Source organism: Anser brachyrhynchus, assembly GCF_964034855.1.
Source record: "Anser brachyrhynchus genome assembly, contig: SCAFFOLD_85, whole genome shotgun sequence".
Classification (NCBI taxonomy): domain Eukaryota; kingdom Metazoa; phylum Chordata; class Aves; order Anseriformes; family Anatidae; genus Anser; species Anser brachyrhynchus.
Window position 1 is genome coordinate 554,350 of NW_027664105.1, and position 24,307 is coordinate 578,656.

Below are 24,307 nucleotides of genomic sequence, written 5' to 3' on the forward strand. Positions count from 1 at the left end.
TGCAGTACAGTGAGTCCGCAGAGTACACTGGCACCACTGGGGATGCAGTGCAGTGAGTCCAGAGCGTGCACTGGCACCACTGGGGATGCAGTGCAGTGAATCCAGTGAGTGCACTGGCACCACTGGGGATGCAGTGCAGTGAGTCCAGAGAGTGCACTGGCACCACTGGGGATGCAGTGCAGTGAGTCCAGAGAGTGCACTGGCACCACTGGGGATGCAGTGCAGTGAGTCCAGAGAGTGCACTGGCACCACTGGGGATGCACTGCAGTGAGTCCAGAGAGTGCACTGTCACTACTGGGGATGCAGTGCAGTGAGTCCAGAGAGTGCACTGGCACCACTGGGGATGCAGTGCAGTGAGTCCTGAGAGTGCACTGGCACCACTGGGGATGCACTGCAGTGAGTCCAGAGATTGCACTGGCACCACTGGGGATGCAGTACAGTGAGTCCACACAGTGCACTAGCACCACTGGGGATGCAGTGCAGTGAGTCCAGAGAGTGCACTGGCACCACTGGGGATGCAGTGCAGTGAGTCCAGAGAGTGCACTGGCACCACTGGTGATGCACTGCTGTGAGTCCAGAGAGTGCTCTTGCACCACAGGGGATGCAGTGCAGTGACTCAAGAGAGTGCACTGGCAGCACTGGGGATGCAGTGCAGTGAGTCCTGAGAGTACACTGGCTCTCTTGGGGATGCCCTGCAGTGAGTCCAGAGAGTGCACTGGCGATGCAGTGCAGTGAGTCCAGAGAGTGCACTGGCACCACTGGGGATGCAGCGCAGTGAGTCCAGAGAGTGCACTGGCCCCACTGGGGATGCACTGCAGTGAGTCCAGAGAGTGCACTGTCACTACAGGGGATGCACTGCAGTGAGTCCAGAGAGTGCACTGGCACCACTGATAATGCACTTCAGTGAGTCCAGAGAGTGCACTGGCACCACTGGGGATGCACTGCAGTGAGTCCAGAGATTGCACTGGCACCACTGGGGATGCAGTTCAGTGAGTCCAGAGAGTGCACTGGCACCACTGGGGATGCAGTGCAGTGAGTCCAGAGAGTGCACTGGCACCACTGAGAATGCACTGCAGTGTGTCCAGAGAGCGCACTGGCACCACTGGGGATGCAGTGCAGTGAGTCCAGAGATTGCACTGGCACCACCGGGGATGCAGTGCTGTTACTCCAGAGAGCGCACTGGCACCACTGGGGATGCAGTGCAGTGAGTCCAGAGAGTGCACTGGCACCACTGGGGATGCACTGCAGTGAGTCCAGAGACTGCACTGGCACCACTGGGGATGCAGTGCAGTAAGTTCAGAGAGTGCACTGGCACCACTGGGGAAGCAGTGCAGTGAGTCCAGAGAGTGCAGTGGCACCACTGTGGATGCAGTGCAGTGAGTCCAGAGAGTGCACTGGCACCACTGGGGATGCACTGCAGTGAGTCCGGAGATTGCACTGGCACCACTGGGGATGCAGTTCAGTGAGTCCAGAGAGTGCACTGGCACCACTGGGGATGCAGTGCAGTGAGTCCAGAGAGTGCACTGGCACCACTGAGAATGCACTGCAGTGAGTCCAGAGAGCGCACTGGCACCACTGGGGATGCAGTGCAGTGAGTCCAGAGATTGCACTGGCACCACTGGGGATGCAGTGCTGTGACTCCAGAGAGCGCACTGGCACCACTGGGGATGCACTGCAGTGAGTCCAGAGAGTGCACTGGCACCACTGGTGATGCACTGCAGTGAGTCCAGAGAGTGCACTGGCACCAATGGGGATGCACTGCAGTGACTCGAAAGAGTGCACTGGCACCACTGGGGAAGCAGTGCAGTGAGTCCAGAGAGTGCACTGGCAATACTGGGGATGCAGTGCAGTGAGTCCAGAGAGTGCACTGGCACCACTGAGAATGCACTTCAGTGAGTCCAGAGAGTGCACTGGCACCACTGGGGATGCAGTACAGTGAGTCCACACAGTGCACTAGCTCCACTGGGGATGCAGTGCAGTGAGTCCAGAGAGTGCACTGGCACCACTGGGGATGCAGTGCAGTGAGTCCAGAGAGCGCACTGGCACCACTGGTGATGCACTGCTGTGAGTCCAGAGAGTTCTCTTGCACCACAGGGGATGCAGTGCAGTGACTCAAGAGAGTGCACTGGCAGCACTGGGGATGCAGTGCAGTGAGTCCAGAGAGTGCACTGGCACCACTGGGGATGCAGTGTAGTGAGTCCAGAGAGTGCAATGGCACCACTGCGGATGCACTGCAGTGAGTCCAGAGAGTGCACTGGCTCCTCTGGGGATGCACTGCAGTGAGTCCAGAGAGTGCACTGGCACCACTGGGGATGCACTGCAGTGAGTCCAGAGAGTGTACTGGCACCACTGGGGATGCACTGAAGTGAGTCCAGAGAGTGCACTGGCACCACTGGGAATGCACTTCAGTGAGTCCAGAGAGTGCACTGGCACCACTGGGGATGCACTGCAGTGAGTCCACAGAGTGCACTAGCACTACTGGGGATGCAGTGCAGTGAGTCCAGAGAGTGCACTGGCACCACTGGGGATGCACTGCAGTGAGTCCAGAAAGTGCACTGGCAATACTGGGGATGCAGTTTAGTGAGTCCAGAGAGTGCACTGGCACCACTGAGAATGCACTGCAGTGAGTCCAGAGAGTGCACTGGCACCACTGGGGATGCACTGCAGTGAGTCCAGAGATTGCACTGGCACCACTGGGGATGCAGTACAGTGAGTCCACACAGTGCACTAGCACCACTGGGGATGCAGTGCAGTGAGTCCAGAGAGTGCACTGGCACCACTGGGGATGCAGTGCAGTGAGTCCAGAGAGTGCACTGGCACCACTGGTGATGCACTGCTGTGAGTCCAGAGAGTGCTCTTGCACCAGAGGGGATGCAGTGCAGTGACTCAAGAGAGTGCACTGGCAGCACTGGGGATGCAGTGCAGTGAGTCCAGAGAGTGCACTGGCACCACTGGGGATGCAGTGCAGTGAGTCCAGAGAGTGCAATGGCACCACTGCGGATGCACTGCAGTGAGTCCAGAGAGTGCACTGGCACCACTGGGGATGCACTGCAGTGAGTCCAGAGAGTGCACTGGCACCACTGGGGATGCACTGCAGTGAGTCCAGAGAGTGTACTGGCACCACTGGGGATGCACTGAAGTGAGTCCAGAGAGTGCACTGGCACCACTGAGAATGCACTTCAGTGAGTCCAGAGAGTGCACTGGCACCACTGGGGATGCACTGAAGTGAGTCCACAGAGTGCACTAGCACTACTGGGGATGCAGTGCAGTGAGTCCAGAGAGTGCGCTGGAACCACTGGGGATGCAGTGCAGTGAGTCCAGAGAGTGCACTGGCACCACTGGGGATGCAGTGCAGTGACTCCAGAGAGTGCACTGGCACCACTGGGGATGCACTGCAGTGAGTCCAGTGAGTGCACTGGCACCACTGGGGATGCAGTGCAGTAAGTTCAGAGAGTGCACTGGCACCACTGGGGAAGCAGTGCAGTGAGTCCAGAGAGTGCAGTGGCACCACTGGGGATGCAGTGCAGTGAGTCCAGAGAGTGCACTGGCAGCACTGGGGATGCAGTGCAGTGAGTCCAGAGAGTGCACTGGCACCACTGGGGATGCAGTTCAGTGAGTCCAGAGAGTGCACTGGCACCACTGGGGATGCAGTGCAGTGAGTCCAGAGAGTGTACTGGCACCACTGAGAATGCAGTGCTGTGACTCCAGAGAGCGCACAGGCACCAGTGGGGATGCAGTGCAGTGACTCCAGAGAGTGCACTGGCACCACTGGGGATGCACTGCAGTGAGCCCAGAGAGTGCACTGGCACCAGTGCGGATGCACTGCAGTGAGTCCAGTGAGTGCACTGGCACCACTGGGGATGCACTGCAGTGAGTCCAGAGAGTGCAGTGGCACCACTGGGGATGCAGTTTAGTGAGTCCAGAGAGTGCACTGGCACCACTGGGGATGCAGTGCAGTGAGTCCAGTGAGTGTACTGGCACCACTGGGGATGCACTGCAGTGAGTCCAGAGAGTGCACTGGCACCACTGAGAATGCACTTCAATGAGTCCAGAGAGTGCACTGGCACCACTGGGGATGCACTGCAGTGAGTCCAGAGAGTGCAGTGGCACCACTGGGGATGCACTGCAGTGAGTCCAGAGAGTGCTTTGGCACCAGTGGGGATGCACTGCAGTTACTCCAGAGACTGCACTGGCACCAATGGGGATGCAGAGCAGTGAGTGCAGAGAGTGCACTGGCACCACTGGGGGTGCACTGCAGTGAGTCCAGAGAGTGCACTGTCACCACTGGGGATGCAGTACAGTGAGTCCGCAGAGTGCACTGGCACCACTGGGGATGCAGTGCAGTGAGTCCAGAGCGTGCACTGGCACCACTGGGGATGCAGTGCAGTGAATCCAGTGAGTGCACTGGTACCACTGGGGATGCAGTGCAGTGAGTCCAGAGAGTGCACTGGCACCACTGGGGATGCAGTGCAGTGAGTCCAGAGAGTGCACTGGCACCACTGGGGATGCAGTGCAGTGAGTCCAGAGAGTGCACTGGCACCACTGGGGATGCACTGCAGTGAGTCCAGAGAGTGCACTGTCACTACTGGGGATGCAGTGCAGTGAGTCCAGAGAGTGCACTGGCACCACTGGGGATGCAGTGCAGTGAGTCCTGAGAGTGCACTGGCACCACTGGGGATGCGCTGCAGTGAGTCCAGAGATTGCACTGGCACCACTGGGGATGCAGTACAGTGAGTCCACACAGTGCACTAGCACCACTGGGGATGCAGTGCAGTGAGTCCAGAGAGTGCACTGGCACCACTGGGGATGCAGTGCAGTGAGTCCAGAGAGTGCACTGGCACCACTGGTGATGCACTGCTGTGAGTCCAGAGAGTGCTCTTGCACCACAGGGGATGCAGTGCAGTGACTCAAGAGAGTGCACTGGCAGCACTGGGGATGCAGTGCAGTGAGTCCTGAGAGTACACTGGCTCTCTTGGGGATGCCCTGCAGTGAGTCCAGAGAGTGCACTGGCGATGCAGTGCAGTGAGTCCAGAGAGTGCACTGGCACCACTGGGGATGCAGCGCAGTGAGTCCAGAGAGTGCACTGGCCCCACTGGGGATGCACTGCAGTGAGTCCAGAGAGTGCACTGTCACTACAGGGGATGCACTGCAGTGAGTCCAGAGAGTGCACTGGCACCACTGATAATGCACTTCAGTGAGTCCAGAGAGTGCACTGGCACCACTGGGGATGCACTGCAGTGAGTCCAGAGATTGCACTGGCACCACTGGGGATGCAGTTCAGTGAGTCCAGAGAGTGCACTGGCACCACTGGGGATGCAGTGCAGTGAGTCCAGAGAGTGCACTGGCACCACTGAGAATGCACTGCAGTGTGTCCAGAGAGCGCACTGGCACCACTGGGGATGCAGTGCAGTGAGTCCAGAGATTGCACTGGCACCACCGGGGATGCAGTGCTGTTACTCCAGAGAGCGCACTGGCACCACTGGGGATGCAGTGCAGTGAGTCCAGAGAGTGCACTGGCACCACTGGGGATGCAGTGCAGTGAGTCCAGAGAGTGCACTGGCACCACTGGGGATGCACTGCAGTGACTCGAAAGAGTGCACTGGCACCACTGGGGAAGCAGTGCAGTGAGTCCAGAGAGTGCACTGGCACCACTGGGGATGCACTGCAGTGAGTCCAGAGAGTACACTGGCAATACTGGGGATGCAGTGCAGTGAGTCCAGAGAGTGCACTGGCACCACTGAGAATGCACTTCAGTGAGTCCAGAGAGTGCACTGGCACCACTGGGGATGCACTGCAGTGAGTCCAGAGATTGCACTGGCACCACTGGGGATGCAGTACAGTGAGTCCACACAGTGCACTGGCACCACTGGGGATGCAGTGCAGTGAGTCCAGAGAGTGCACTGGCACCACTGGGGATGCAGTGCAGTGAGTCCAGTGAGTGCACTGGCACCACTGGGGATGCAGTGCAGTAAGTTCAGAGAGTGCACTGGCACCACTGGGGAAGCAGTGCAGTGAGACCAGAGAGTGCACTGGCACCACTGAGAATGCACTTCAGTGAGTCCAGAGAGTGCACTGGCACCACTGGGGATCCACTGCAGTGAGTCCAGAGATTGCACTGGCACCACTGGGGATGCAGTACAGTGAGTCCAGAGAGTGCACTAGCACCACTGTGGATGCAGTGCAGTGAGTCCAGAGAGTGCACTGGCACCACTGGGGATGCACTGCAGTGAGTCCAGAGAGCGCACTGGCACCACTGGTGATGAACTGCTGTGAGTCCAGAGAGTGCTCTTGCACCACAGGGGATGCAGTGCAGTGACTCAAGAGAGTGCACTGGCAGCACTGGGGATGCAGTGCAGTGAGTCCAGAGAGTGCACTGGCACCACTGGGGATGCAGTGCAGTGAGTCCAGAGAGTGCAATGGCACCACTGCGGATGCACTGCAGTGAGTCCAGAGAGTGCACTGGCTCCACTGGGGATGCACTGCAGTGAGTCCAGAGAGTGCACTGGCACCACTGGGGATGCACTGCAGTGAGTCCAGAGAGTGTACTGGCACCACTGGGGATGCACTGAAGTGAGTCCAGAGAGTGCACTGGCACCGCTGGGAATGCACTTCAATGAGTCCAGAGAGTGCACTGGCACCACTGGGGATGCACTGCAGTGAGTCCAGAGAGTGCACTAGCACTACTGGGGATGCAGTGCAGTGAGTCCAGAGAGTGCACTGGCACCACTGGGGATGCACTGCAGTGCGTCCAGAGAGTGCACTGGCAATACTGGGGATGCAGTGCAGTGAGTCCAGAGAGTGCACTGGCACCACTGAGAATGCACTTCAGTGAGTCCAGAGAGTGCACTGGCACCACTGGGGATGCACTGCAGTGAGTCCAGAGATTGCACTGGCACCACTGGGGATGCAGTGCAGTGAGTCCACACAGTGCACTAGCAACACTGGGGATGCAGTGCAGTGAGTCCAGAGAGTGCACTGGCACCACTGGGGATGCAGTGCAGTGAGTCCAGAGAGTGCACTGGCACCACTGGGGATGCACTGCTGTGAGTCCAGAGAGTGCTCTTGCACCACAGCGGATGCAGTGCAGTGTCTCAAGAGAGTGCACTGGCACTACTGGGGATGCACTGCAGTGAGTCCAGAGAGTGCACTGGCACCACTGGGGATGCACTGCAGTGAGTCCAGAGAGTGCAATGGCACCACTGCGGATGCACTGCAGTGAGTCCAGAGAGTGCACTGGCTCCACTGGGGATGCACTGCAGTGAGTCCAGAGAGTGCACTGGCACCACTGGGGATGCACTGCAGTGAGTCCAGAGAGTGTACTGGCACCACTGGGGATGCACTGAAGTGAGTCCAGAGAGTGCACTGGCACCACTGGGAATGCACTTCAGTGAGTCCAGAGAGTGCACTGGCACCACTGGGGATGCACTGCAGTGAGTCCACAGAGTGCAATAGCACTACTGCGGATGCAGTGCAGTGAGTCTAGAGAGTGCGCTGGAACCACTGGGGGTGCAGTGCAGTGAGTACAGAGAGTGCACTGGCACCACTGGGGATGCAGTGCAGGGACTCCAGAGAGTGCACTGGCACCACTGGGGATGCACTGCAGTGAGTCCAGTGAGTGCACTGGCACCACTGGGGATGCAGTGCAGTAAGTTCAGAGAGTGCACTGGCACCACTGGGGAAGCAGTGCAGTGAGTCCAGAGAGTGCAGTGGCACCACTGTGGATGCAGTGCAGTGAGTCCAGAGAGTGCACTGGCACCACTGGGGATGCACTGCAGTAAGTCCGGAGATTGCACTGGCACCACTGGGGATGCAGTTCAGTGAGTCCAGAGAGTGCACTGGCACCACTGGGGATGCAGTGCAGTGAGTCCAGAGAGTGCACTGGCACCACTGAGAATGCACTGCAGTGAGTCCAGAGAGCGCACTGGCACCACTGGGGATGCAGTGCAGTGAGTCCAGAGATTGCACTGGCACCACTGGGGATGCAGTGCTGTGACTCCAGAGAGCGCACTGGCACCACTGGGGATGCACTGCAGTGAGTCCAGAGAGTGCACTGGCACCACTGGTGATGCACTGCAGTGAGTCCAGAGAGTGCACTGGCACCAATGGGGATGCACTGCAGTGACTCGAAAGAGTGCACTGGCACCACTGGGGAAGCAGTGCAGTGAGTCCAGAGAGTGCACTGGCACCACTGGGGATGCACTGCAGTGAGTCCAGAGAGTGCACTGGCAATACTGGGGATGCAGTGCAGTGAGTCCAGAGAGTGCACTGGCACCACTGAGAATGCACTTCAGTGAGTCCAGAGAGTGCACTGGCACCACTGGGGATGCAGTACAGTGAGTCCACACAGTGCACTGGCACCACTGGGGATGCAGTGCAGTGAGTCCAGAGAGTGCACTGGCACCACTGGGGATGCAGTGCAGTGAGTCCAGAGAGCGCACTGGCACCACTGGTGATGCACTGCTGTGAGTCCAGAGAGTTCTCTTGCACCACAGGGGATGCAGTGCAGTGACTCAAGAGAGTGCACTGGCAGCACTGGGGATGCAGTGCAGTGAGTCCAGAGAGTGCACTGGCACCACTGGGGATGCAGTGCAGTGAGTCCAGAGAGTGCAATGGCACCACTGCGGATGCACTGCAGTGAGTCCAGAGAGTGCACTGGCTCCACTGGGGACGCACTGCAGTGAGTCCAGAGAGTGCACTGGCACCACTGGGGATGCACTGCAGTGAGTCCAGAGAGTGTACTGGCACCACTGGGGATGCACTGAAGTGAGTCCAGAGAGTGCACTGGCACCACTGGGAATGCACTTCAGTGAGTCCAGAGAGTGCACTGGCACCACTGGGGATGCACTGCAGTGAGTCCACAGAGTGCACTAGCACTACTGGAGATGCAGTGCAGTGAGTCCAGAGAGTGCACTGGCACCACTGGGGATGCACTGCAGTGAGTCCAGAGAGTGCAGTGGCAATACTGGGGATGCAGTTTAGTGAGTCCAGAGAGTGCACTGGCACCACTGAGAATGCACTTCAGTGAGTCCAGAGAGTGCACTGGCACCACTGGGGATGCACTGCAGTGAGTCCAGAGATTGCACTGGCACCACTGGGGATGCAGTACAGTGAGTCCACACAGTGCACTAGCACCACTGGGGATGCAGTGCAGCGAGTCCAGAGAGTGCACTGGCACCACTGGGGATGCAGTGCAGTGAGTCCAGAGAGTGCACTGGCACCACTGGTGATGCACTGCTGTGAGTCCAGAGAGTGCTCTTGCACCACAGGGGATGCAGTGCAGTGACTCAAGAGAGTGCACTGGCAGCACTGGGGATGCAGTGCAGTGAGTCCAGAGAGTGCACTGGCACCACTGGGGATGCAGTGCAGTGAGTCCAGAGAGTGCAATGGCACCACTGCGGATGCACTGCAGTGAGTCCAGAGAGTGCACTGGCACCACTGGGGATGCACTGCAGTGAGTCCAGAGAGTGCACTGGCACCACTGGGGATGCACTGCAGTGAGTCCAGAGAGTGCACTGGCACCACTGGGGATGCACTGAAGTGAGTCCAGAGAGTGCACTGGCACCACTGAGAATGCACTTCAGTGAGTCCAGAGAGTGCACTGGCACCACTGGGGATGCACTGCAGTGAGTCCACAGAGTGCACTAGCACTACTGGAGATGCAGTGCAGTGAGTCCAGAGAGTGCGCTGGAACCACTGGGGATGCAGTGCAGTGAGTCCAGAGAGTGCACTGGCACCACTGGGGATGCAGTGCAGTGACTCCAGAGAGTGCACTGGCACCACTGGGGATGCACTGCAGTGAGTCCAGTGAGTGCACTGGCACCACTGGGGATGCAGTGCAGTAAGTTCAGAGAGTGCACTGGCACCACTGGGGAAGCAGTGCAGTGAGTCCAGAGAGTGCAGTGGCACCACTGGGGATGCAGTGCAGTGAGTCCAGAGAGTGCACTGGCAGCACTGGGGATGCAGTGCAGTGAGTCCAGAGAGTGCACTGGCACCACTGGGGATGCAGTTCAGTGAGTCCAGAGAGTGCACTGGCACCACTGGGGATGCAGTGCAGTGAGTCCAGAGAGTGCACTGGCACCACTGAGAATGCAGTGCTGTGACTCCAGAGAGCGCACAGGCACCAGTGGGGATGCAGTGCAGTGAGTCCAGAGAGTGCACTGGCACCACTGGGGATGCAGTGCAGTGAGTCCAGTGAGTGTACTGGCACCACTGGGGATGCACTGCAGTGAGTCCAGAGAGTGCACTGGCACCACTGAGAATGCACTTCAATGAGTCCAGAGAGTGCACTGACACCACTGGAGATGCACTGCAGTGAGTCCAGAGAGTGCAGTGGCACCACTGGGGATGCACTGCAGTGAGTCCAGAGAGTGCACTGGCACCACTGGGGATGCACTGCAGTTACTCCAGAGACTGCACTGGCACCAATGGGGATGCAGTGCAGTGAGTGCAGAGAGTGCACTGGCACCACTGGGGATGCACTGCAGTGAGTCCAGAGCGTGCACTGGCACCACTGGGGGTGCACTGCAGTGAGTCCAGAGAGTGCACTGTCACCACTGGGGATGCAGTACAGTGAGTCCACACAGTGCACTGGCACCACTGGGGATGCACTGCAGTGAGTCCAGAGATTGCACTGGCACCACTGGGGATGCAGTACAGTGAGTCCACACAGTGCACTAGCACCACTGGGGATGCAGTGCAGTGAGTCCAGAGAGTGCACTGGCACCACTGGGGATGCAGTGCAGTGAGTCCAGAGAGTGCACTGGTACCACTGGTGATGCACTGCTGTGAGTCCAGAGAGTGCTCTTGCACCACAGGGGATGCAGTGCAGTGACTCAAGAGAGTGCACTGGCAGCACTGGGGATGCAGTGCAGTGAGTCCTGAGAGTACACTGGCTCCACCGGGGATGCCCTGCAGTGAGTCCAGAGAGTGCACTGGCGATGCAGTGCGGTGAGTCCAGAGAGTGCACTGGCACCACTGGGGATGCACTGCAGTGAGTCCAGAGAGTGCACTGGCTCCACTGGGGATGCACTGCAGTGAGTCCAGAGAGTGCACTGTCACTACTGGGGATGCACTGCAGTGAGTCCAGAGAGTGCACTGGAACCACTGATAATGCACTTCAGTGAGTCCAGAGAGTGCACTGGCACCACTGGGGATGCACTGCAGTGAGTCCAGAGATTGCACTGGCACCACTGGGGATGCAGTTCAGTGAGTCCAGAGAGTGCACTGGCACCACTGGGGATGCAGTGCAGTGAGTCCAGAGAGTGCACTGGCACCACTGAGAATGCACTGCAGTGTGTCCAGAGAGCGCACTGGCACCACTGGGGATGCAGTGCAGTGAGTCCAGAGATTGCACTGGCACCACCGGGGATGCAGTGCTGTTACTCCAGAGAGCGCACTGGCACCACTGGGGATGCAGTGCAGTGAGTCCAGAGAGTGCACTGGCACCACTGGGGATGCACTGCAGTGAGTCCAGAGAGTGCACTGGCACCACTGGGGATGCACTGCAGTGACTCGAAAGAGTGCACTGGCACCACTGGGGAAGCAGTGCAGTGAGTCCAGAGAGTGCACTGGCACCACTGGGGATGCACTGCAGTGAGTCCAGAGGGTGCACTGGCAATACTGGGGATGCAGTGCAGTGAGTCCAGAGAGTGCACTGGCACCACTGAGAATGCACTTCAGTGAGTCCAGAGAGTGCACTGGCACCACTGGGGATGCACTGCAGTGAGTCCAGAGATTGCACTGGCACCACTGGGGATGCAGTACAGTGAGTCCACACAGTGCACTGGCACCACTGGGGATGCACTGCAGTGAGTCCAGAGAGTGCACTGGCACCACTGGGGATGCAGTGCAGTGAGTCCAGAGAGTGCAATGGCACCACTGCGGATGCACTGCAGTGAGTCCAGAGAGTGCACTGGCACCACTGAGAATGCACTTCAGTGAGTCCAGAGAGTGCACTGGCACCACTGGGGATGCACTGCAGTGAGTCCACAGAGTGCACTAGCACTACTGGGGATGCAGTGCAGTGAGTCCAGAGAGTGCGCTGGAACCACTGGGGATGCAGTGCAGTGAGTCCAGAGAGTGCACTGGCACCACTGGGGATGCAGTGCAGTGACTCCAGAGAGTGCACTGGCACCACTGGGGATGCACTGCAGTGAGTCCAGTGAGTGCACTGGCACCACTGGGGATGCAGTGCAGTAAGTCCAGAGAGTGCACTGGCACCACTGGGGAAGCAGTGCAGTGAGTCCAGAGAGTGCAGTGGCACCACTGGGGATGCAGTGCAGTCAGTCCAGAGAGTGCACTGGCAGCACTGGGGATGCAGTGCAGTGAGTCCAGAGAGTGCACTGGCACCACTAGGGAAGCAGTTCAGTGAGTCCAGAGAGTGCACTGGCACCACTGGGGATGCAGTGCAGTGAGTCCAGAGAGTGCACTGGCACCACTGAGAATGCAGTGCTGTGACTCCAGAGAGCGCACAGGCACCACTGGGGATGCAGTGCAGTGAGTCCAGAGAGTGCACTGGCACCACTGGGGATGCACTGCAGTGAGTCCAGAGAGTGCACTGGCACCAGTGGGGATGCACTGCAGTCAGTCCAGTGAGTGCACTTCACCACTGGGGAAGCAGTGCAGTGAGTCCAGAGAGTGCAGTGGCACCACTGGTGATGCAGTTTAGTGAGTCCAGAGAGTGCACTGGCACCACTGGGGATGCAGTGCAGTGAGTCCAGTGAGTGTACTGGCACCACTGGGGATGCAGTTTAGTGAGTCCAGAGAGTGCACTGGCACCACTGGGGATGCACTGCAGTGAGTCCAGAGAGTGCAGTGGCACCACAGGGGATGCACTGCAGTGAGTCCAGAGAGTGCACTGGCACCACTGGGGATGCAGTGCAGTGAGTCCAGAGAGTGCACTGGCACCACTGGGGATGCAGTGCAGTGAGTCCAGAGAGTGCACTGGCACCACTTGGGATGCGGTACTGGGAGTCCAGAGAGTGCTTTGGCACCAGTGGGGATGCAGTGCAGTTACTCCAGAGACTGCACTGGCACCACCGGGGATGCAGTGCAGTGAGTCCAGAGAGTGCACTGGCACCACTGGGGATGCAGTGCAGTGAGTCCAGAGATTGCACTGGCACCACTGGGGATGCAGTGCTGTGACTCCAGAGAGCGCACTGGCACCACTGGGGATGCAGTGCAGTGAGTCCAGAGAGTGCACTGGCACCACTGGGGAAGCAGTGCAGTGAGTCCAGAGAGTGCAGTGGCACCACTGGGGATGCAGTTTAGTGAGTCCAGAGAGTGCACTGGCACCACTGGGGATGAGTGCAGTGAGTCCAGTGAGTGTACTGGCACCACTGGGGATGCAGTGCAGTGAGTCCAGAGAGTGCACTGGCACCACTGGGGATGCACTGCAGTGAGTCCAGAGAGTGCACTGGCACCACTGGGGATGCACTGCAGTGAGTCCAGAGAGTGCAGTGGCACCACTGGGGATGCAGTGCAGTGAGTCCAGAGAGTGCTTTGGCACCAGTGGGGATGCACTGCAGTTACTCCAGAGACTGCACTGGCACCACTGGGGATGCAGTGCAGTGACTCCAGAGAGTGCACTGGCACCAGTGGGGATGCACTGCAGTGAGTCCAGAGAGTGCACTGGCACCACTGGGGATGTACTGCAGTGAGTCCAGAGAGTGCACTGTCACCACTGGGGATGCAGTACAGTGAGTCCACAGAGTGCACTGGCACCACTGGGGATGCAGTGCAGTGAGTCCAGAGAGTGCACTGGCACCACTGGGGATGCAGTGCAGTGAATCCAGTGAGTGCACTGGCACCACTGGGGATGCAGTGCAGTGAGTCCAGAGAGTGCACTGGCACCACTGGGGATGCAGTGCTGTGACTCCAGAGAGCGCACTGGCACCACTGGAGATGCACTGCAGTGAGTCCAGAGAGTGCACTGGCACCACTGGGGATGCACTGCAGTGAGTCCAGAGAGTGCACTGGCACCACTGGGGATGCACTGCAGTGACTCGAAAGAGTGCACTGGCACCACTGGGGAAGCAGTGCAGTGAGTCCAGAGAGTGCACTGGCACCACTGGGGATGCACTGCAGTGAGTCCAGAGAGTGCACTGGCAATACTGGGGATGCAGTGCAGTGAGTCTAGAGAGTGCACTGGCACCACTGAGAATGCACTTCAGTGAGTCCAGAGGGTGCACTGGCACCACTGGGGATGCACTGCAGTGAGTCCAGAGATTGCACTGGCACCACTGGGGATGCAGTACAGTGAGTCCACACAGTGCACTAGCACCACTGGGGATGCAGTGCAGTGAGTCCAGAGAGTGCACTGGCACCACTGGGGATGCAGTGCAGTGAGTCCAGAGAGTGCACTGGCACCACTGCGGATGCACTGCAGTGAGTCCAGAGAGTGCACTGGCTCCACTGGGGATGCACTGCAGTGAGTCCAGAGAGTGCACTGGCACCACTGGGGATGCACTGCAGTGAGTCCAGAGAGTGTACTGGCACCACTGGGGATGCACTGAAGTGAGTCCAGAGAGTGCACTGGCACCACTGGGGATGCACTGCAGTGAGTCCAGAGAGTGCACTGGAACCACTGGGGATGCACTGCAGTGAGTCCACAGAGTGCACTAGCACTACTGGGGATGCAGTGCAGTGAGTCCAGAGAGTGCGCTGGAACCACTGGGGGTGCAGTGCAGTGAGTCCAGAGAGTGCACTGGCACCACTGGGGATGCAGTGCAGTGAGTCCAGAGAGTGCACTGGCACCACTGGGGATGCACTGCAGTGAGTCCAGTGAGTGCACTGGCACCACTGGGGATGCAGTGCAGTAAGTTCAGAGAGTGCACTGGCACCACTGGGTATGCAGTGCAGTGAATCCAGAGAGTGCAGTGGCACCACTGTGGATGCACTGCAGTGAGTCCAGAGAGTGCACTGGCACCACTGGGGATGCACTGCAGTGAGTCCAGAGATTGCACTGGCACCACTGGGGATGCAGTGCAGTGAGTCCAGAGATTGCACTGGCACCACTGGGGATGCAGTGCTGTGACTCCAGAGAGCGCACTGGCACCACTGGTGATGCACTGCAGTGAGTCCAGAGAGTGCACTGGCACCACTGGGGATGCAGTGCAGTGAGTCCAGAGAGTGCAGTGGCACCAATGGGGATGCACTGCAGTGACTCGAAAGAGTGCACTGGCACCACTGGGGAAGCAGTGCAGTGAGTCCAGAGAGTGCACTGGCACCACTGGGGATGCACTGCAGTGAGTCCAGAGAGTGCACTGGCACCACTGGGGATGCACTGCAGTGAGTCCAGAGAGTGCACTGGCAATACTGGGGATGCAGTGCAGTGAGTCCAGAGAGTGCACTGGCACCACTGAGAATGCACTTCAGTGAGTCCAGAGAGTGCACTGGCACCACTGGGGATGCAGTACAGTGAGTCCACACAGTGCACTAGCACCACTGGGGATGCAGTGCAGTGAGTCCAGAGAGTGCACTGGCACCACTGGGGATGCACTGCAGTCAGTCCAGTGAGTGCACTGGCACCACTGGGGAAGCAGTGCAGTGAGTCCAGAGAGTGCAGTGGCACCACTGGTGATGCAGTTTAGTGAGTCCAGAGAGTGCACTGGCACCACTGGGGATGCACTGCAGTGAGTCCAGAGAGTGCACTGGCACCACTGGGGATGCACTGCAGTGAGTCCAGAGAGTGCAGTGGCACCACTGGGGATGCACTGCAGTGAGTCCAGAGAGTGCACTGGCACCACTGGGGATGCAGTGCAGTGAGTCCAGAGAGTGCACTGGCACCACTGGGGATGCACTGCAGTGAGTCCAGAGAGTGCACTGGCACCACTGGGGATGCAGTGCTGGGAGTCCAGAGAGTGCACTGGCACCACTGGGGATGCGGTGCTGGGAGTCCAGAGAGTGCTTTGGCACAAGGGGGATGCAGTGCAGTTACTCCAGAGAGTGCACTGGCACCACCGGGGATGCAGTGCAGTGAGTCCAGAGAGTGCACTGGCACCACTGGGGATGCAGTGCAGTGAGTCGAGAGATTGCACTGGCACCACTGGGGATGCAGTGCTGTGACTCCAGAGAGCGCACTGGCACCACTGGGGATGCAGTGCAGTGAGTCCAGAGAGTGCACTGGCACCACTGAGAATGCACTTCAATGAGTCCAGAGAGTGCACTGGCACCACTGGGGATGCACTGCAGTGAGTCCAGAGAGTGCAGTGGCACCACTGGGGATGCACTGCAGTGAGTCCAGAGAGTGCTTTGGCACCAGTGGGGATGCACTGCAGTTACTCCAGAGACTGCACTGGCACCACTGGGGATGCAGTGCAGTGAGTCCAGAGAGTGCACTGGCACCACTGGGGATGCAGTGCAGTGACTCCAGAGAGTGCACTGGCACCACTGGGGATGCACTGCAGTGAGTCCAGAGAGTGCACTGTCACCACTGGGGATGCAGTACAGTGAGTCCACAGAGTGCACTGGCACCACTGGGGATGCAGTGCAGTGAGTCCAGAGAGTGCACTGGCACTACTGGGGATGCACTGCAGTGAATCCAGTGAGTGCACTGGCACCACTGGGGATGCAGTGCAGTGAGTCCAGAGAGTGCACTGGCACCACTGGGGATGCAGTGCAGTGAGTCCAGAGAGTGCACTGGCACCACTGGGGATGCACAGCAGTGAGTCCAGAGAGTGAACTGTCACTACTGGGGATGCAGTGCAGTGAGTCCAGAGAGTGCACTGGCACCACTGGGGATGCAGTGCAGTGAGTCCTGAGAGTGCACTGGCACCACTGGGGATGCAGTACAGTGAGTCCAGAGAGTGCACTGGCACCACTGGGGATGCACTGCAGTGAGTCCAGAGAGTGTACTGGCACCACTGGGGATGCACTGAAGTGAGTCCAGAGAGTGCACTGGCACCACTGAGAATGCACTTCAGTGAGTCCAGAGAGTGCACTGGCACCACTGGGGATGCACTGCAGTGAGTCCAGAGAGTGCACTAGCACCACTGGGGATGCAGTGCAGTGAGTCCAGAGAGTGCGCTGGAACCACTGGGGATGCAGTGCAGTGAGTCCAGAGAGTGCACTGGCAGCACTGGGGATGCAGTGCAGTGAGTCCAGAGAGTGCACTGGCACCAGTGGGGATGCAGTTTAGTGAGTCCAGAGAGTGTACTGGCACCACTGGGGATGCAGTGCAGTGAGTCCAGAGAGTGCACTGGCACCACTGGGGAAGCAGTGCAGTGAGTCCAGAGAGTGCAGTGGCACCACTAGGGATGCAGTGCAGTGAGTCCAGAGAGTGCGCTGGCAGCACTGGGGATGCAGTGCAGTGAGTCCAGAGAGTGCACTGGCACCACTGGGGATGCAGTTCAGTGAGTCCAGAGAGTGCACTGGCACCACTGGGGATGCAGTGCAGTGAGTCCAGAGAGTGCACTGGCACCACTGAGAATGCACTTCAGTGAGTCCAGAGAGTGCACTGGCACCACTGGGGATGCAGTGCAGTGAGTCCAGAGATTGCACTGGCACCACTGTGGATGCAGTGCTGTGACTCCAGAGAGCGCACAGGCACCACTGGGGATGCAGTGCAGTGAGTCCAGAGAGTGCACTGGCACCACTGGGGATGCACTGCAGTGAGCCCAGAGAGTGCACTGGCACCAGTGGGGATGCACTGCAGTGAGTCTAGTGAGTGCACTGGCACCACTGGGGAAGCAGTGCAGTGAGTCCAGAGAGTGCAGAGGCACCACTGGTGATGCAGTTTAGTGAGTCCAGAGAGTGCACTGGCACCACTGGGGATGCAGTGCAGTGAGTCCAGTGAGTGTACTGGCACCACTGGGGATGCACTGCAGTGAGTCCAGAGAGTGCACTGGCACCACTGAAAATGAACTTCAGTGAGTCCAGAGAGTGCACTGGCACCACTGGGGATGCACTTCAGTGAGTCCAGAGAGTGCACTGGCACCACTGGGGATGCAGTGCTGTGACTCCAGAGAGTGCACTGGCACCACTGGGGATGCAGTGTAGTGAGTCCAGAGAGTGCACTGGCACCACTGGGGATGCGGTGCAGTGAGTCCAGAGAGTGCACTGGCACCACTGGGGAAGCAGTGCAGTTACTCCAGAGACTGCACTGGCACCACTGGGGATGCAGTGCAGTGAGTCCAGAGAGTGCACTGGCACCACTGGGCATGCACTGCAGTGAGTCCAGAGAGTGCACTGTCACCACTGGGGATGCACTGCAGTGAGTCCAGAGAGTGCACTGTCACCACTGGGGATGCAGTGCAGTGAGTCCACAGAGTGCACTGGCACCACTGGGGATGCAGTGCAGTGAGTCCAGAGAGTGCACTGGCACCACTGGGGATGCACTGCAGTGAATCCAGTGAGTGCACTGGCACCACTGGGGATACAGTGCAGTGAGTCCAGAGAGTGCACTGGCACCACTGGGGATGCAGTGCAGTGAGTCCAGAGAGTGCACTGGCACCACAGATGATGCAGTACAGTGAGTCCAGTGAGTGCACTGGCACCACTGGGTATGTAGTGCAGTGACTCGAGAGAGTGCACTTGCACCACTGGGGATGCAGTGCAGTGAGTCCAGAGAGTGCACTGGCACCACTGGGGATGCACTGCAGTGAGTCCAGAGAGTGCACTGGCACCACTGGGGATGCAGTGCAGTGAGTCCAGAGAGTGCACTGGCACCACTGGGGATGCACTGCAGTGAGTCCAGAGATTGCACTGGCACCACTGTGGATGCAGTGCAGTGAGTCCAGAGACTTCACTGGCACCACTGGGAATGCAGAGAAGTGAGTGCAGAGAGTGCACTGGCACCACTGGGGATGCAGTGCAGTGAGTCCAGAGAGTGCACTGGCACCACTGGGGATGCACTGCAGTGAGTCCAGAGAGTGCACTGGCACCACTGAGAATGAACTTCAGTGAGTCCAGAGAGTGCACTGGCACCACTGGGGATGCACTTCAGTGAGTCCAGAGAGTGCACTGGCACCACTGGGGATGCAGTGCTGTGACTCCAGAGAGTGCACTGGCACCACTGGGGATGCAGTGTAGTGAGTCCAGAGAGTGCACTGGCACCACTGGGGATGCGGTGCAGTGAGTCCAGAGAGTGCACTGGCACCACTGGGGAAGCAGTGCAGTTACTCCAGAGACTGCACTGGCACCACTGGGGATGCAGTGCAGTGAGTCCAGAGAGTGCACTGGCACCACTGGGCATGCACTGCAGTGAGTCCAGAGAGTGCACTGTCACCACTGGGGATGCACTGCAGTGAGTCCAGAGAGTGCACTGTCACCACTGGGGATGCAGTGCAGTGAGTCCACAGAGTGCACTGGCACCACTGGGGATGCAGTGCAGTGAGTCCAGAGAGTGCACTGGCACCACTGGGGATGCACTGCAGTGAATCCAGTGAGTGCACTGGCACCACTGGGGATACAGTGCAGTGAGTCCAGAGAGTGCACTGGCACCACTGGGGATGCAGTGCAGTGAGTCCAGAGAGTGCACTGGCACCACTGGAGATGCATTGCAGTGAGTCCAGAGAGTGCACTGGCACCACAGATGATGCAGTACAGTGAGTCCAGTGAGTGCACTGGCACCACTGGGTATGTAGTGCAGTGACTCGAGAGAGTGCACTTGCACCACTGGGGATGCAGTGCAGTGAGTCCAGAGAGTGCACTGGCACCACTGGGGATGCACTGCAGTGAGTCCAGAGAGTGCACTGGCACCACTGGGGATGCAGTGCAGTGAGTCCAGAGAGTGCACTGGCACCACTGGGGATGCACTGCAGTGAGTCCAGAGATTGCACTGGCACCACTGTGGATGCAGTGCAGTGAGTCCAGAGACTTCACTGGCACCACTGGGAATGCAGAGAAGTGAGTGCAGAGAGTGCACTGGCACCACTGGGGATGCAGTGCAGTGAGTCCAGAGAGTGCACTGGCACCACTGGGGATGCAGTGCAGTGAGTCCAGAGAGTGCACTGGCACCACTGGAGATGCAGTACAGTGAGTCCAGTGAATGCACTGGAACCACTGGGGATGCAGTGCAGTGAGTCCAGAGAGTGCACTGGCACCACTGGTGATGCAGTACAGTGAGTCCAGTGAGTGCACTGGCACCACTGGGGATGCAGTGCAGTGAGTCCAGAGAGTGCACTGGCGCCACTGGGGATGCAGTGCAGTGAGTCCAGAGAGTGCACTGGCGCCACTGGGTATGCACTGCAGGGAGTCCAGAGAGTGCACTGGCACCACTGGGGATGCACTGCAGTGAGTCTTGAGAGTGCACTGGCGCCACTGGGGATGCAGTACAGTGAGTCCAGAGAGTGCACTGGCACCACTGGGGATGCACTGCAGTGAGTCCAGAGATTGCACTGGCACCACTGGGGATGCACTACAGTGAGTCCAGAGATTGCACTGGCACCACTGGGGATGCACTGCAGTGAGTCCAGAGAGTGCACTGGCACCACTGGGGATGCACTGCAGTGAGTCCAGAGAGTGCACTGGCACCACTGGGGATGCACTTCAGTGAGTCCAGAGAGTGCACTGGCACCACTGGTGATGCAGTCCAGTGAGTCCAGAGATTGCACTGACACCACTGGGGATGCGGTGCAGTGAGTCCAGAGAGTGCTCTGGCACCACTGGGGATGCAGTGCAGTGAGTCCAGAGAGTGCACTGGCACCACTGGGGATGCAGTGCAGTGAGTCCAGAGAGTGCACTGGCGCCACTGGGTATGCACTGCAGGGAGTCCAGAGAGTGCACTGGCACCACTGGGGATGCACTGCAGTGAGTCTTGAGAGTGCACTGGCACCACTGGGGATGCAGTACAGTGAGTCCAGAGATTGCACTGACACCACTGGGGATGCGGTGCAGTGAGTCCAGAGAGTGCTCTGGCACCACTGGGGATGCAGTGCAGTGAGTCCAGAGACTGCACTGGCACCACTGGGGATGCACTGCAGTGAGTCCAGAGAGTGCACTGGCACCACTGGGGATGCACTGCAGTGAGTCCAGAGAGTGCACTGGCACCACTGGTGATGCAGTCCAGTGAGTCCAGTGAATGCACTGGCACCACTGGGGATGCTGTGCAGTGAGTGCAGAGAGTGCACTGGCACCACCTGTGATGCAGTACAGTGTGTCCAGTGAGTGCTCTGGCACCACTGGGGATGCAGTGCTGTGACTCCGGAGAGCGCACTGGCACCACTGGGGATGTAGTGTAGTCAGTCCAGTGAGTGCACTGGCACCACTGGGGATGCAGTGCAGTGAGTGCAGAGAGTGCAATGGCACCAATGGGGATGCACTTCAGTGAGTCCAGAGAGTGCACTGGCACCACTGGGGATGCAGTGCAGTGAGTCCAGAGATTGCACTGGCACCACTGGGGATGCAGTGCAGTGAGTGCAGAGAGTGCACTTGCACCACTGGGGATGGGTTTCAAGCCAACTGCATTAACCGCTCATGCTTCTTTCTTATGAGACGTTAGTAAACCAATTACATAGCCTTGTCAAGACTAAATCACAGGTAAAAATCCTGTACTTCTCATGTGGCCAACCACTCCCAACTAGGATTCCAAGAACCAGGAGGTTCGGTGAAAATAGGGCTAGTGCTATTAGAGGGGTGATTATTAGGGTAAGCCCTAAGCTGTCTTTAATGGAGAAGTATGGGTGGAATGGGATTTTGTCGCAGTCTGATACGATTCCTAGTGGGTTATTTGAGCCTGATTCGTGTAGGAAGGTTAGGTGGACTAGGGTGATTCCTGCAATTAGGAAGGGCAGTAGGAAGTGGATGGCGAAGAATCGGGTTAAGGTTGGATTGTCTACTGAGAATCCTCCTCAGGCTCATTCTACTAGAGTTTGCCCAATGTACGGGATGGCTGAGAATAGGTTGGTGATTACGGTGGCCCCTCAGAATGACATTTGTCCTCATGGTAGGACATACCCTACGAAGGCAGTTGCTATTAGGGTGAGTAGGAGGATTACTCCTGTGTTTCAGGTTTCTTTGTATAGGTAGGAGCCGTAGTAGAGGCCTCGTCCGATGTGTAAGTAGATGCAGATAAAGAAGAGCGAAGCACCGTTGGCGTGGAGGTTGCGGATGAGCCATCCGTACTGGACGTCTCGGCATGTGTGAGCTACTGAGGAGAAGGCGAGTGAAGTGTCTGCGGTGTAGTGTATGGCTAGTAGCAGGCCTGTTAGGATTTGTGTGGCTAAGCAGATGGCTAGAAGGGAGCCGAAGTTTCATCAGGCAGAGATGTTGGAGGGGGCGGGTAGGTCGATTAGGGAGTTGTTGATTATTTTTAGTAGGGGATGGGATTTGCGGATGTTAGGGGCCATTAGTGAGTCTGTGTGTTATTAGGATTATTACCAGGATGGAGAGGGCGAAGGATCCTAGGTAGGCCTTAATTAGCCCTGTGTGTATTGAGGTTGCGGCTTTGCTTGCGGCTACTTGTAGTTCAGCAAGGCCCTCTGGCCCTATTTTTTTGAGTCAGGAGAGGTCGATCAAGTGTAGGGCAATGTTTTGTCCCTTTTCTAGTAGGTTTTTGGAGAAGAATCGGTGTACTAGGGGGTTGAAGTACCCTAATGCAGAGGAGAAGTTTATGAGGGGGTTTGGTTTGGGGTGAGTGAGGGTGTGTGTTATGTTCGATAGTTCTAGGGCTAGGATGATTCCTAGGATTGTTATGAGGATGGCAGCGGTTTTGGTGATAAGGGGTATGGTTATTGGGGGGGTTTTGGTTGGTGTGATGAAAGAGGTAATGATTATTCCTGCTGTAATGCTGCCTAGGGCGAGTCGGGTTAGGGGGGCGGTGATTAGTGGGTTGTTTTCGTTTATTGATACTATTGGGGGGATTCGGGTTTGTCCAGCTTGGACTAGGATGGTTATGCGGATGCTGTAGGTTGCGGTGAATGCTGTGGCTATAAGGGTTAGGAGTAGGGCTCAAGTATTTAGGTATGATGTGTTTAAGCTTTCGATGATGAGGTCTTTTGAGTAGAATCCGGCTAGGAATGGGGTTCCTATCAGCGCCAGGTTTCCGATGGTTAGGCAGGAAGTAGTGACTGGGAGTATTTTCTGTAGGCCTCCTATCTTTCGGATATCTTGTTCTCCGTTTAGGTTGTGGATGATAGACCCTGAGCATAGGAATAGTATGGCTTTAAAGAAGGCATGGGTTGAGATGTGTAGGAAGGCTAGTTGTGGGAGGTTTAGTCCGATAGTGACTATTATTAGTCCTAGTTGGCTGGATGTTGAGAAAGCAATGATTTTTTTGATGTCATTTTGGGTTAGGGCGCATGTGGCAGCGAATAGGGTTGATAGAGCACCTAGGCATAGGCAGGCAGTTAGGGCTGTCTGGTTGGTGGCTAGCAGGGGGTGCATGCGGATGAGCAGGAAGATTCCGGCTACTACTATGGTACTGGAGTGCAGTAGGGCTGATACTGGGGTGGGGCCTTCTATTGCTGCGGGCAGTCATGGGTGGAGTCCAAATTGGGCGGATTTTCCTGCGGCTGCGAGGATTAATCCTATGAGGGGGAGGATTGGGGTTTGGTGGGGGTGTACGGCTTGTTGGATCTCTCAGGTGTTGAATGTTGAAGCTAGTCATGCTATGCTCAGGATCAGTCCGATGTCTCCGATTCGGTTGTAGATTACGGCTCGTAGGGCGGCGGTGTTGGCATCTGCTCGGCCTTGTCATCAGCCGATGAGAAGGAAGGACATGATTCGTACTCCTTCCCAGCCTACGAATAGGAGGAATATGTTGTTTGCGGTTGTTAGGAGGAGTATGGCGACTAGGAATGTCAGTAGGTAGGTGAAAAATTTTGTTACGTATGGCTCTGAGGCCATGTATCATATGGCGAATTGTAGGATTGATCATGTTACAAATAGGGCGATTGGAAGAAATGTTATTGAGTATTGGTCTATTTTTAGGCTCAGGGGGATTTTAAAGTTTATAATGAATTTTCACTCCCAGTGGCAGGTGACAGATTCTACTCCCGAGTAGATGAATGCGGTTGTAGGGGCTAGGCTAATTAGGAATGCGGTTTTAACAGCGCGGGTGGTGGCTTGTGGGGTGTTTTTAAAGTTTTTAAATAGAAATGGCAGGATGATTGGGGTTAGGAGGATTGTCAGCGTGAGTAGTGTGAGGGAGTTGATTAGTAGTGTGGGGTTCACTCCTTTTACTTGGATTTGCACCAAGACGGGTGGTTCCTAAGACCAGTGGATTGCTGTTATCCTTTAAAAGTAAGGGGGCTGAGGTTTTAGGCTCAGATGTAAGAGTTAGCAGCTCTTGTTGGTTAAACCCTCCCCTCGGCAGGTAAGAAGGTTTGAACTTCTATTCTTAGAATCACAGTCTAATGTTTGGTTTAAA

General features: G+C 57.3%; 1 long non-coding RNA gene across 1 annotated transcript in view; it reads left to right on the top strand.

Annotated features, from left to right (window-relative positions):
* Positions 1-22,230, top strand: part of LOC308186310 — a 191,405-nt gene extending 169,175 nt beyond the window's left edge. Inside the window, exon 3 of the long non-coding RNA XR_013944010.1 lies at positions 21,540-22,230. This is a non-coding gene — a long non-coding RNA (uncharacterized lncRNA). The remainder of the gene's footprint in view (positions 1-21,539) is intronic.
* The last annotated feature ends 2,077 nt before the right edge of the window (positions 22,231-24,307 follow it).